Source organism: Triticum aestivum, chromosome 2D, assembly GCF_018294505.1.
Source record: "Triticum aestivum cultivar Chinese Spring chromosome 2D, IWGSC CS RefSeq v2.1, whole genome shotgun sequence".
NCBI lineage: Eukaryota > Viridiplantae > Streptophyta > Magnoliopsida > Poales > Poaceae > Triticum > Triticum aestivum.
In genome coordinates, this window is record NC_057799.1 from 559,068,164 (window position 1) to 559,079,143 (window position 10,980).

Genomic DNA, 10,980 nt, shown 5'->3' on the forward strand with positions numbered 1-10,980 from the left:
GCCTGCTCCCAAGTTGCCGCTGCCGGCTGTGTTAGAGCCGGCCTCACCTCTGAGCCGCCGTTCCCACGGCCTTGACTCTGCCGCGAGCCGCCGGCGCGCCTCCGCTTCATCCGCCAGCCCGCCTCCGCCTTGTTGCTCCCGCGTCACGCCGCCGCCTGAGCACCTTGCTCATGCCGTGAGGCCGCCCTGTATGAGTCGCCCCGTCGCCGTGAGTCGCCGGCGCCGCCCTGTGCTTGTCCCTGGCTGCAGCGCCGCCTCGCCTCGGGTCGTCGCTCCCGCCGGAGTCCGTCTCTAAGCCGCCGGCCGTCTCAGCTTGTTTCGAGCGCCGGCTATCTCCGTCGCTTTGGCCGCTTCAACACAGCGGCGCCTGCAAGCTGTTCCCGCGGCTTCGAGTCGCCGACCAGCCTCACGCATCCGCCATGGTCAGGTCCCGAGCCGGCCCTCACCCGATAAAGTGGCCGTCAGTTGCCGAGCCAGCCGTCTCGCACCATTACAGAGCCGCCCCCCGTCCAAAGAAGGATTCGCCTCTGTTGTGCCCATGAAAACTTAGCGCCCCTCTGCTATGAATCAAGCTCTCTCAAAGATCCACGCATAACAGTCTATGCTCCGGTCAACACGACGGCGTTACCCAGCAAGGCAAGTTGGAATTTGTCCAGGGAGTTCACAATATTGATGAGGTCAGATTTTTGAAAGAGTTTGACGCCTTGTTGTAGCCCAAGTGGTTTCTCACGTCAGTTTTCAGTTTTCAAATACCGTACCTGGTGTGCCCAGTGTTTAAAGAGTTCAGAGAAGATTTCCAACTAAGCCATATACATCGATCTACTAGCCGCAAGTTGTTGCTGTTGTTTTCTACATATTCGTGGCCGCTACTACTCCTGAGAAAAATTGCAGCAGCACACGTCTGGACAATTGCTACGCTCTACGTGGAAGAGATACATTCTGTCTACTCAAGCCCTGAGTAAATTAAAGGAAAAGAGGAGACCTCCCGTTGCAGTTCCATCGACTGGATTAAAAATAAATAAAGTGTGCCACGATGGTGTATCTGGCCAAAGCGTCATGGGTGCATGTGCCACGGGCGGCCACTAGGCCGGTGAAAATTGCTTTGGAAGAACAAGCCTAATTATGTGGAAGACCATGTACTATCACACAAGGCCAACTGAAGTCCAAAGAAGAGACAATCGTCTGCAACAAGTAGTGTGACGGCCAGTCAAATCCATGGCCGCGATCTAGCAGACGCTGCGTCCATCACCAGAGAGCATGTGCATGCATACATTGCAACCAGCGTCTGTGTTCATCCGACAAAAGTTTCAGGTGCTATTCGCCCTATTTATTTTCAGTACATATTAAATTGTTTGAGAACAATTACTCTGGCCTGTAATATTTTTATGCATGACGGCTATAAAAAGAAAAAGGGGTGGTATTATACCGCGGAGGCACGTTCGGCTGTGCCGCGCAGCTTCACGGACACGCGAATCGCAGTCCGGTTTATATCAACGCGTCGGCCGACTCGCCGTCCACACCGCCTTACAAACACCACGGACGAATCGCCCGTCCGCCCTCGCGGGCGGTTCACGCGTCCACGCCGGTTTACAACGCGGAGAACAGTTTGCTCGTCCGCGCCGGCTTACAACGCCGTGGCCGGCTCATCTGTCTGCTCCCATGGCCGACTCGGCCGTAATTGGTTTCAGCTTTACCGTGATGATCATCAACTCCGCGGTGGATAATTTCTGGCCTGACATATCAGGTGAAATCAATCCAGTAAATTTTGATATATTGTATATTGTTTTATTTAAAAAAGAGCAATTACTCTGGCTTGTGATGTTTTTGATGTAGGACAATTGTTCACTACATCAACACGACGTGGTTGATTCGCCCATCCGCGCGGCTTACCGCGCCGGCGATTAACTCGCCCGATCACACCGGTTTACAACGTCATGACCAACTCATCTGTCTGTACCACCTCTGATGCTACGATTATTTTTACCATCCGTCTCTCGCGGCCTGGTCTACATCAACATTCCGGGCCGCACCTGTCTGCATGAGCTGTTTATTGAGTATGAGCAAGTCACAGCTTGGGTAGCCCGGTTTTCTTTCAACAAATTGGAGTCAAGTTATCATGTCTTATCAGCCGCCGTCTGCACTGGATGGCTCAATGGTCACCTCAACCTTCTGTGGATTCACATCGCGCTATCAACGCCAATGTTATACACCTTCTGCTATGGTCAAATATGGAGAATCTCGAGCCAACTCCTCGAGTCGTCCCAAGACTCGGGGGCTACAATGGTATGACTCGGCAAAGTTACGGTTTCAATGAATTCAAGAAGTCCGAGTCATTGAAGGGAAAAATAACCCGACCCCGGGGATTACTGCTTGATCGATGAAAATTTAAGGGCCGTTAGAAGATTTCCGGCTCAAAATAAGGATTCTGGTTCAAAATCCAGTTCTAGGACAATCTTTCTCCCACAAAGCACTGAAGCTCTTAATATCCGTTTTAAAATCCGGTTCAAGGAAAATTTATTTACCACAAAGCTTTGAAGCTCTCAAATCCGGTTCAAAATCCGGCTCAAGGTAAATTTACCTCTCACAAAGTTTTAAACTTTCAAATCTGGTTTAAGGTTCCGGTTTAAAAAGAATTAATCTCTCGCAAGTTCGAGTTCTCAGAAAGATTAAAGGGTGCCAAAAAGGGCTTGCTGCCATGATGCACGGTTCAAACATGGGTATCCCGCTTTACGGCTTATCTTATTATGGTCACTTGGGGGCTTCCTGTTCAAACATAGGTCGTATTCGAACCAAAGAGAACATAGCTGTCGGTACCCTCTTGATCGGCACACTGCCGAGCTCACTAGGGGGCTTCTTGATCGTATTCGAATCATAGCTCAACCCCTTTTGGGAACCGACGTGGATCGTATTCGAATCAGCGTCGTTAAACAACTCTCAAGGTCATTTGGGGGCTTCCTGTTCAAACATAGGTCGTATGCGAACCAAAGAGAACATAGCTGTCGGTACCCTCTTGATCGGCAACGCCAAAGCCACTGGGGGCTATATGATCGTATTCGAATCTTAGATTAACCCCTTTGGGACGGTTTTCTGATCGTATTCGAATCAGAAGCCTCAAAATTTTTGAAGTCTCTTTTTGCAAACAATTTTTTGGATTTTATTTGAAGTTCTTTTGATTTTCAATGATAAATCGCCAGCTTATGACAATCATCATCTATTTGGAAGCGTTGGCTTCTAAAGATTGAGTTATCACCCTTACTGCACAGGTCATGTAAACCGGCGGTACAAATTCAATATCACAGTGGTTATATGTGAGATATTGTGACCCGCCCTGCGGTAAACCGCCAAGGGATCTTGTGATCTACTTGTGTGCAGGATAAGACTACATTTGGGTGGTTACCCGCCCTGGCTTTTGACGTTAAGTCGCCAGGGCATATGTTGTTTAAACTCTGTGCAGGATTTACAGAGCTATGACTTACATAAATGATTAAATTCAAGCCCGTCATCATAGATGGAAATTGGTGTCTCAAAAGGGTTATCAATTCTTGATTTTCTCAAAGGCTATAAGCCGCCGGGTTATAAAAATTCCGGCTTACAATGGAGGCATATTAAATTGCTATCGGCCAAGAGCCGCCGGGTATTTAAACTCCGGGTTTACTTATCAACAGATGAGGTATTCAAAGTCGCTTTGGCACAATGGCTATTATTTTATCAATGGATATGATTTATTCTACAATGGAAGGAATAGTCCCGAGTTGCTGCAGGCTTACGACCCGGCACTTGGGGGCTACATTATTCAAATTGATATTACATCGAATGTGCAAGTCCCATGTTACTGCCAGCATGTACCATGGCACTTGGGGGCTAATGCAAAGTCATTGTTTGCTCAACTTATTGAAGACCCGACTCATCACATTCTAAATGACCCGGCCCTTGGGGGCTACACATTGCTGGTCCAGTTTACATGATTATATTTACAAAGTCCCTGCTCATTATTGCATAATTACCCGGCCCTTGGGGGCTACACTGGTTGAAGTTTTTATGAGCATAAGGCAATTACAAGTCCTAGGTTGCTGCAAGCATGACAACCCGGCACTTGGGGGCTACATATGTGGAATATTCAGTTTATGACTAATGATTGAGATGAATAACCCGGTTTTCTTCAAGGTTGCAACACTTATATTGAAGCAAGTCTTAAGTTATCGCTATGTTCTCCTCTTAAGACTTGGGGGCTACAGGTGATATGCATATAAGGGAGAAAAAATCTTCAAATTCTCAGTTTGGAGCAGACCAGATTGACCCGGTGTTTGCAACAATCATGACCCGGTGTCACCAATAATAATAACCCGGCGTCGGCAATAGTTATGACCCGGTGTTATCAATATTTACAAGCCGGTAATTTTAGCAATTATAACTAGCCAGCCTCTACATCTTTAAACTGGCGCATCACCAGATGAATCTTGAGTCTAAGATGTTTATTAAGCCGGAGTTTTGGAAACCGACTCAAATGGATTATTTCTTATAATATTTCTCTACAAGAGCCAATGTCAGCAAATTGGTTACGAAGCTGGCCTATTGACCCGGATTTTTTTAGAAGAAGTGCCTGGATTTTTTGCATTGGCAAGGTTTGGACATATCTGTTAAAAGAGATTTGCTATAAGATCTTGAGTATGCATCCAGGAGGAAATGACAAGGACTTAAAGATGATCAGGTGCCGGTTCAGGAAAATATTTAACCGGAGCACAACTTATCAAGTTTGTTCTTGTGTTTATTTTATAGGATCAGTTTAACATGGATAAATCCAAATTAAACTGGGGGCTAATGTCGGGGATATACCCCGCGGTATGACCCGGCCGGGAGTATGACCCGGCCGGGAGTATGACCCGGCCGGGAGTATGGCCCGGCCGGACTTGACGCTTCACCGTAACCCGACGGAGGATTGGCGACTCATGAGCCTGGCTAGAGCTTGGCGACTCACTGGTGATCCGCCCGAACATGGCGATTCACAGGTAACCGCCTGGACATTGTGACTCACTGGAGACCCGGCGGGCGGATCAGACGGACGACAAGGCCCAAGGCCCAGCAGGCTGGCTTATACTCTGGTGGGCCGGCTCAAGGAGAAAGGGATGACGAATATTTCCTTTACGAGGAAGCAAGACCCGGACTTGTATTCAACTTGTAAGAAAAGATAGACTAGTCCTAGACCTATTAGGACTCCACATGTAACCCGCCCCTCTAACTTATATAAGGAGGGGCAGGGCTCCCCAAGAGGGACAAGCAACAATAAACAATCTCTAGGGCTAGACACAAAGGGGGAGCCGGCTTATGCGCCGACTCTCTCATGAGCATAATGAGACCTAGCCACAAACAGCATGTAGGGCTATTACCAGATGATGTTTCCCGGGGCCCTAAGCTGTCTAAATCCTTGTCTTGCGTTGCGTCTCTCGATTCCGCCCAACCCCTCTCAAGCTACCACATAGATGCGCTGGCCTCGCGACTAAGTCCTGACACTAAGGACATCTGCCGTGACAATTCCACGACACCGCCGAACAAAGTATGACATGCTGGTAAGCAGTATGACTTATATCACCCACAACTCACTTGTGTTCTACTCGTGCATATGACATCTACGCATAAAACCTGGCTCGGATGCCACTGTTGGGGAACGTGGTAATTTCAAAAAAATTCCTACGCACACGCAAGATCATGGTGATGCATAGCAACGAGAGGGGAGAGTGTTGTCCACCTACCCTCGTAGACCGAAAGCGGAAGCGTTAGCACAACGCGGTTGATGTAGTCGTACGTCTTCACGATCCGACCGATCAAGTACCAAACGCACGGCACCTCCGAGTTCAGCACACGTTCAGCCCGATGACGTCCCTCGAACTCCAATCCAGCCGAGTGTTGAGGGAGAGTTTCGTCAGCACGACGGCGTGGTGACGATGATGATGTTCTACCGACGCAGGGCTTCGCCTAAGCACCGTTACAGTATTATCGAGGTGGACTATGGTGGAGGGGGCACCGCACACGGCTAAAAGATCAAATCAATTGTTGTGTCTTTGGGGTGCCCCCTGCCCCCGTATATAAAGGAGCAAGGGGGGGAGGTGCGGCCGGCCAGGAGGAGTCCTACTCCCGGTGGGAGTAGGACTCCCTCCCTTCCTTGTTGGATTAGGAGAAGGGGGAGAGAGGAGGGAGAGAGGAAGGAAAGGGGGGCGCCGCCCCCATCTCCTTGTCCTATTGGGACTAGAGGGGGAGGGGCGCACGGCCCTGCCCTAGCCGCCTCTCCTCTTCTCCACTAAGGCCCACTATGGCCCATTAAACCCCCGGGAGGGTTCCGGTAACCCCCGGTACTCCGGTAAAATCCCGATTTCACCCGGAACACTTCTGATATCCAAATATAGGCTTCCAATATATCAATCTTCATGTCTCGGCCATTTCGAGACTCCTCGTCATGTCTGTGATCACATCCGAGACTCCGAACAACCTTCAGTACATCAAAACATATAAACTCATAATATAACTGTCATCGAAACTTTAAGCGTGCGGACCCTACGGGTTCGAGAACTATGTAGACATGACCGAGACACGTCTCCGGTCAATAACCAATAGCGGAACCTGGATGCTCATATTGGGTCCCACATATTCTACGAAGATCTTTATCGGTCAGACCGCATAACAACATACGTTGTTCCCTTTGTCATCGGTATGTTACTTGCCCGAGATTCGATCGTCGGTATCTCAATACCTAGTTCAATCTCGTTACCGGCAAGTCTCTTTACTCGTTCCGTAATACATCATCCCGCAACTAACTCATTAGTTGCAATGCTTGCAAGGCTTATAGTGATGTGCATTACTGAGTGGGCCCAGAGATACCTCTCCGACAATCGGAGTGACAAATCCTAATCTCGAAATACGCCAACCCAACAAGAACCTTCGGAGACACCTGTAGAGCACCTTTATAATCACCCAATTACGTTGTGACGTTTGGTAGCACACAAAGTGTTCCTCCGGTAAACGGGAGTTGCATAATCTCATAGTCATAGGAACATGTATAAGTCATGAAGAAAGCAGTGGCAACATACTAAACGATCGAGTGCTAAGCTAACGGAATGGGTCAAGTCAATCACATCATTCTCCTAATGATGTGATCCCGTTAATCAAATAACAACTCTTTGTCCATGGTTAGGAAACATAACCATCTTCGATCAACGAGCTAGTCAAGTAGAGGCATACTAGTGACACTTTGTTTGTCTATGTATTCACACAAGTATTATGTTCCGGTTAATACAATTCTAGCATGAATAATAAACATTTATCATGATATAAGGAAATAAATAATAACTTTATCATTGCCTCTAGGGCATATTTCCTTCAATGCATTGGGAAGAAGCAAGTCTAGGTCGTTTTGTATTACATTAGTTTTGTTTTGTTTGCTGTTTTTGTAGACAGTTATGGTGGTCAGGGCTTTGGGTCTTTTTGTTTTGCTGAAGTTTAGGTTGTCCTTCTTGTAACTCTGATGGACGTTGGTCGTGTATTTCTTCTTCTCTCTTTAATATAATACATGCAGTCCTCCTGCATGGTTCACAAAAAAAGAGTTGCCACCGGGCGCGATCACTGCAACAAGGAATTTCTGGAACATCTCACAAGGTGAACTACGCTACAACAACACACACACACAGAGCAACACAAAGTTGTGCTACTACGTCGGTTGACATGCCGACATGTCCCATAGGCCGAGCAAAAGGTCGCCAGGCCCCAAGAGGGAAGGGCCCAACACAAATTAAACTAGTAAACACTATAGAATTATACAATACATCTGAAAGATTATTAAATACATAAAATAGAGCCTTAATTTGAAGGAGCACAAATACACAACACGTATTAATAGTTCATACAATTCAGAGGCAAACCAATCTGACTAGTGAAGTTGAGTTTAAATATGTTAGTCTCCCTTTATGATGAATGTCTTAGTATCATAATGAAATTTATGATAACATGCTTTGAATTTTTAAACCAATGCACAATTTTTCATTTGAGAAACTGGTTGGAAATCTTATTTGCACCAAATCAAGCCAAGTGAATCTAGATGAGCATGTCACATAACCAAATCTTGCGCAAAAGTGCAATCAACATTTTGGTTTTCGATGATTCTATTACTGAACCCAACTTGTAAGTCACATTTGTTATATCCTAAAAGGTTTATTAATATGGTTGTCTAATGTATACTAGAAACCACTATAAAAATATTTGTTCGTATGTATGATTTATAAATATCTACCATGTTATTCAATAATATTAAAGATATATGAACAAATACATAGATATGCAAATATATGTGTATACACTATATAGTTTATGCAGTGTTAGAAAATTAATATGAATGTTTTTTAACAAAAAAAATACATTTTAAATTTTGTAGAACCAAAAAATTTATTGATATACATTACAATTGTGTAATAATAAATATATTATTTAAAAAATATTCTTATGTAATTGAGTAATAGAAAATTATATTAATTAAAATTATAATACGGTGCACTTAGTTTAAAATAAGTATAAAAGTTCAGTACGAAAAATAATTATTTTACATCGCCCCGGGCCCCAAAATGGTATAGACCGGCTCTATCGATATGCACCATATCAGAATCGTATGCCGCAGGCCGCATGGATGGTATGAATGATGACTCATTGACCATGCTACATAAACACGTGTATGCATCTTGTCGAGGTGGTCATGAGAGTTAAGATCTCAGGTTTGTGCTAGCTAACTAGTGCGTCACATCCGAATTATAACAAATTCAGTTCAGAAGTGATATGTCATGCATCGAGTGCATGTTGCATGATAACGTGAAATTTGACTACATTGTAACACTCACCGACGGTGGCGCTGTGGAAGGTCTCGTACCCGTCCATGTAGTTAAGGCTGCCAGAGATGAGTGTCGTGCTCATGCCATCGCCGACCATCATCACGTGTCACTTCTCCTTCTTCACCTCCACCGCCCCCCTTGATACGTCTCCAACGTATCTATATATTTTTATTGTTCCATGCTATTATATTATCTATCTTGGATGTCTTATATGCATTTATACGCTATTTTATATGATTTTTGGGACTAACCTATTAACCTGAAGCCTAGTGCCAATTTCTGTTTTTCCTTGTTTTAGAGTTTTACAGAAAAAGAATATCAAACGGAGTCCAATTGATCTGAAACTTTCTGATGATTATTTTTGGACCAAAATAAGCCTACGGAGTGCCGGAGATACACCAGAGGAGTCCCGTGGCCACCACAAGGTCGGTCTCCCTGACTTGTTCTCGATGCTAACACCTCTTATATATCCCCAAACTTTCAGAACAGAACCTAGATCGGGAGTTCCACCGCCGCAAGCCTCTATAGCCACCAAAAACCAATCGGGGCCCTGTTCCGGCACCCTGCCGGAGGGGGAAATCATCATCGGTGGCCATCTTCATCATCCCGACGCTCTCCATGACGAGGATGGAGTAGTTCACCCTCGGGGCTGAGGGTATGTACCAGTAGCTATGTGTTTGATCTCTCTCTCTCTCGTGTTCTTGATTTGGCACAATCTTGATATACCGCGAGCTTTGCTATTCTAGTTGGATCTTATGATGTTTCTCCCCCTCTACCTTCTTGTAATGGATTGAGTTTTCCCTTTGAAGTTATCTTATCGGATTGAGTCTTTAAGGATTTGAGAACACTTGATGTATGTCGTGCATGTGCTTATCTGTGGTGATAATGGGATATTCACGTGATCCACTTGACGTATGTTTTGGTGATCAACTTGCGGGTTCTGTGACCTTGTGAACTTATGCATAGGGGTTGGCACACGTTTTCGTCTTGACTCTCCGGTAGAAACTTTGGGGCACTCTTTGAAATTCTTTGTGTTGGTTTGAATAGATGAATCTGAGATTGTGTGATGCATATCGTATAATCAAACCCATGGATACTTGTGGTGACATTGGAGTATCTAGGTGACATTAGGGTTTTGGGTGATGTGTATCTTAAGGTGTTATTTTAGTACGAACTCTAGGGCTGTTTGTGACACTTATAGGAATAGCCCAATAGATCGATCAGAAAGAATAACTTTGAGGTGGTTTCGTACCCGACAATAATCTCTTTGTTTGTTCTCCGCTATTAGTGACTTTGGAGTGACTCTTTGTTGCACATTGAAGGATTGTTATATGATCTAATTATGTTATCATTGTTGAGAGAACTTGCACTAGTGAAAGTATGAACCCTAGGCCATGTTTCCAAGCATTGCGATACCATTTTCGCTCACTTTTGTTACTAGTTACCTTGCTGTTTTTATATTTTCAGATTACAAAAATATATATCTACCATCCATATTGCACTTTTATCACCATCTCTTCGCCGAACTAGTGCACCTATACAATTTATCATTGTATTGGGTGTGTTGGTGACACAAGAGACTCTTTGTTATTTGGTTGCAGGTTTGTTTGAGAGAGACCATCTTCATCCTACGCCTCCCACGGATTGATAAATCTTAGGTCATCCACTTGAGGAAAAATTGCTACTGTCCTACAAAGCTCTGCACTTGGAGGCCCAACAACGTCTACAAAAAGAAGGTTCCGTAGTAGACATCACCCCTGTACATGTCTCTCTTCACCTAGATCACGTACAGGGCATCCCAAAGCTCCGACGGTGCCGTGTCTAGGGCCACCTGAATCATCGTGTGGTTCCCACTTCCGTCCTGCACCACCACAACGTCCACCGGCATTCCCCCGGGCCACATCGGCATCTGCAGCAGCTGCCGCTCCCAACTACCAAACCAGTGCGGATGCCAAGCCCCCTCGACGAGGCCGCGCCCCTGGGCAAGGCCACGCCCCCGGTAGCTACTGGTTCGGGCGGACGATGCGTGACTTGACCGAGGGCGTCTGCCAGTAGGGACGTAACAGATTGGAGGCCCCTGGACACGAGCGAGCCGAGCACGGAGCTGGTGTCATCT